The following is a 4,514-nucleotide window of genomic DNA, read 5'->3' as shown; positions in this document are numbered from 1 at the left end:
AGAATACCCAACTCTGAGTAGCGACAAACGGCCAGACCTACTCAACTGGAAACAAGACGACTAAAACAAACAACGACAGACCACTCGCATCCCAGCTCAGAGCAGCAGCAAAACGGCCGGCAACACTCAGCTGGACACGAGGCTCGCGACTCAACCCATAAACTGCGGACGTCAGGCTCTCAACTTGACCCAGGAACTGCAGACGTCAGGCTCTGGGCTCAACACAGGAACTGCAGACGTCAGGCTCTCAACTTGACCCAGGAACTGCAGACGTCAGACTCTCAACTTGACCCAGGAACTGCAGACGTCAGGCTCTCAACTTGACCCAGAAACTGCGGACGTCAGGCTCTCAACTTGACCCAGGAACTGCAGACGTCAGGCTCTCAACTTGACCCAGGAACTGCAGACGTCAGGCTCTCAACTTGACCCAGAAACTGCGGACGTCAGGCTCTCAACTTGACCCAGGAACTGCAGACGTCAGGCTCTCAACTTGACCCAGGAACTGCGGACGTCAGGCTCTCAACTTGACCCAGGAACTGCGGACGTCAGGCTCTCAACTTGACCCAGGAACTGCAGATAACAGGCTCTCAACTTGACCCAGGAACTGCAGACGTCAGGCTCTCAACTTGACCCAGAAACTGCAGACGTCAGGCTCTCAACTTGACCCATAAACTGCGGACGTCAGGCTCTCAACTTGACCCAGAAACTGCGGACGTCAGGCTCTCAACTTGACCCAGAAACTGCAGACGTCAGACTCTCAACTTGACACAGAAACTGCGGATGTCAGGCTCTCAACTTGACCCAGAAACTGCAGACGTCAGACTCTCAACTTGACACAGAAACTGCGGATGTCAGGCTCTCAACTTGACCCAGAAACTGCGGACGTCAGGCTCTCAACTTGACACAGAAACTGCGGACGTCAGACTCTCAACTTGACCCAGAAACTGCAGACGTCAGGCTCTCAACTTGACCCAGAAACTGCAGACGTCAGGCTCTCAACTTGACCCAGGAACTGCGGATAACAGGCTCTTGACTTGACCCGGCTCGGAACGAGCATAGCTGCCCTGCTGAGGTGACAAGCCAGCAGCAAATAGATGTAAGCCAGAGTCTTTAATCTGCCCATTTGAATGAGGATCAGGTCCCTCAATCAAGGAGCCCGGTGGAACACGGGGAAAAGGAAATGAACAGAAACAAGGAGTCAGTGGACCGGACCGTGACAGGCGTAGGACTATAAGTAGGTAGTTTCTGGAAGTGATGACACTGGGAAGTAGGCTGGTGAGGAAAGACGTTTGACACACCGGCCTTCATAAGCCAGGGCACGAAGTGAGGAAATTGGGGTACATCATCACAGTTGAGACCACAATTAGAGTTTCCTGTACTGGCTTTGCTACCCTGTTATAGGAAAGATGTTATTAAGCTGAAAAGAGAGCAAAAATAAAAATAAAAGGATATTGCCAGGTCTTGAGGGTCTCAGTTATAGCCAAAGGCTGGGCAGCCTCTGTCCCTATCCCTTGGAGTGTAGGAGACATTATAGAAGTGTATAAAATCATGAAGGGTGAATTCACACAGGAAAAGAGGATTTAAATCTAGAGGGCATAGGTTTAAGATGAGAGGACAAAGATTTAAAAGGGACTTGTAGTGCAACTTCTTCATAGAGAGGGTTAATGCTTTATGGAAGAAGGGTACAATAACAACATTTAAAATACATTTGAACATGTACGTGGATCAGAAAGGTCGGTGGGAATATATGCTAAGCATATGCAAATTGAGTTAACCTGGACAAGCCTCTTGGTCAACAAGGACAAATTAAGCCAAAGGGCCTGTTTCAATGCTCTATTACTCTGTGAATCAATCACACACCCTGCTCAACCTACTACCTTCCTTTTTTTTCTCATGACAACATCCTCACACCAACCTCTCAACTCCCCTTCCAAATCGATCCAGGTATCTGACCATCCTCCAGCATTGGAATCACTGCAGTAAAGATGAGTGAAATTCTTGACGATTGTTGTCATGATTCAACATGGCCAACTACTTCAAACGTTAACGTATCTCTTCAGTTGTCCAAGTCCATGGGACTGGCCCCATTTTACATAACAACACAGGAAAACAGGAGCAGGAGTAGGCCACTCAGACCCTTAAGCCTATCCTACCAGTCTATATGGCCTGCCTCAGGCCTCACTCTATTTGCAAGCCAGTTCTCCACAGCACTCAATTCCCAATCTTTCATAAATGTATCTACTTCTTCTTTAAGTATCCCAGTGATAACCTCCACAATCCTCTGAGGGAGAGAATTGCAGAGATTCACCACCCTCTGTAAGAAGATGTTTCTATCAATCACAGTTTTAAGTGGCCACCCCCTTAACCTTCTAATTCTGTCCATCTGTCCTTCTACCCTGTCACAGCATATGTTATATGTTTCAAAGAGATAACCTTTCATGATTCTGAATTCCAAAGAGTACAGATCTAATTCCTTTAGTCACTTATATTAGTATAACCCTCTCGTCCTAGGAATTAGCCAAATTAATGTCTTCTGGACCACCTCCAATGTCTTAAATACAGGAAACAGTTCAGTTGAGGCCTCGCCAGTGCACTGTTTCTTCCCTTCCATCACACTCTCTTGAACTGAATGTTGTTGCTAAATCTGAAATTGTAAAACATACCACAAAACTTCAGGTCGGGCATTTTTGCAAAGGAATAAACAGGCAATGTTCCAGTCCATGAGCCTTCATCAGGATTAGAAAGGAAGAGGGCAGAAGCAAGAATAAAAAGGTGGGGGGCATATTTGCATATGTTTAGGGGTGTACAAACTGGCCGGTGATATGTGAAACCAGGTGAGGTGGCTGGGAGGAAATAGGTGGAAGGGGTAGAGGGATGCAGAAGGAACCTGACAGGAGAGGACAGTGGACCATAGGAGAAAGGGAAGGAGGAGTGGCACCAGAGGGAGGTAAACGGCAGGTGTGAGGGAAAATAGTGGTAGAAATGGAAAAAAAGAGAAGAAAAGGGGTAGGAGTTATCAGAGGCTGGAGAAATCGATGTTCATGCCATCAGGTTGGAGGCTACCCAGATGGAATATGAGGAGTTGCTCCTCCAACTTGATTTCGGCCTCATTGCGACAGTAGAGGAGGCCATGGACTAACATGCCACAATGGAAATGGAATGGGAAGTCAAATTGAAATCAGTGGCCTCTGGGAGATCCTGTTTCTTGATTGCATAAACGCTAATTTCTCCAATTTGTAGCAATTTCTCCCTCTTTCTCCTTAGCCCTTTCCCCTGCCCCCACCCCCACCACCCCACTCTAGTTTCTCCTTACCCCTTTCATCTCCAGCCCCGATGAATTATCCTGGCCGGAAACGTCGAACACTCACTCTCTTCCATAGACCTGCTGAGTTCCTCCAAAATTTTGCACGTGTTGCTCTGGATTTTCAGCATCTGCAGAATCTCATAAGCACAAAATAATTCCTGCAGTTGCTAGAAGTCTAAAGTAACACACACAAGGTGCTGGAGGAACTCAGCAGGTCAGGCAGCATCTATGGAGAGGAATAAAGTGCCAATGTTTTGAGCAGGGTCCCTTCACCAGCCTGACCTGTTGAGTTCTCCGGCATTCTGAGGAGTCTCTTGTGTTAGTAAACCACGAGTGTTTGAGGGTGTTCATGCCATCAAGATGTAAGATCTTCTGATGGCCACCGATTTCAATTCGACTTCCCATTCCCTTTTCAATTCGGACATGTCAGTCCACGGACTCCTCTACTGCCGCGATGAAGCCAAACTCAGGTTGAAAGAGCAACTCATGTTCTGTCTGGGTAACCTCCAACCTGATGGCATGAACATTGATCTCTCTAACTTCCATTAATTTATACCTCTTCTCTCCTTCTCTGTTTTTTCATTCCCCATTCTGGTTCCCCTTTCACCTCTTATCTTCTCTTTACCTGCCCCAAAACTCTGTCTGGTGCCTCTCCTCCTTCCCTTTCACCCATGGTCCACTGTCCTCTCCAACCAGATTCCTTCTTCAGCCTTTTACCCCCATCCCCTCCCACCCACCTTCCCTCCTCAACTGGTTTCACCTATCACTTGCCAGCTTGTACACCTTCCTATTTCCCCCTCCTCCCCACACCTTCATATTCTGGCTTCTGCCCCCTTCCTTTCCAGTCCTGATGAAGAGTCTCAGCCTGAAACCTCGACTGTATATTCCTTTCCATAGATGCTGCCTGACCTGATGAGTTCCTCCTGTGTTTGGGATGTGTTACTATGGATTTCCAGCATCTGCAGAATGTGTGCCAGGTCTCTGTTTCTGATATCAACATCACATATCAAGGAGTTTGTGTATACTTGCTGATTGGCAGAGGTTACAAAGGAACAAGGTCCAGCTTCGGCAGCAGCGGGACGTATAATTAACAGCATGCCTGCTACTCAGCAAGAAGACAGAAGAAACATCTCCTGACAGAGGCACACTCTGCAATTTTACGACAACTCAACAAAAGTGCTAAACCATCTAAATAGGTTTTTCATGATGA

The sequence above is a fragment of the Hemitrygon akajei genome, chromosome 3 (assembly GCF_048418815.1).
Source record: "Hemitrygon akajei chromosome 3, sHemAka1.3, whole genome shotgun sequence".
NCBI classification, from domain to species: Eukaryota; Metazoa; Chordata; class Chondrichthyes; order Myliobatiformes; family Dasyatidae; genus Hemitrygon; species Hemitrygon akajei.
The sequence above is the reverse complement of the archived record's forward strand: the minus strand, read 5'-3'. Positions refer to the sequence as shown.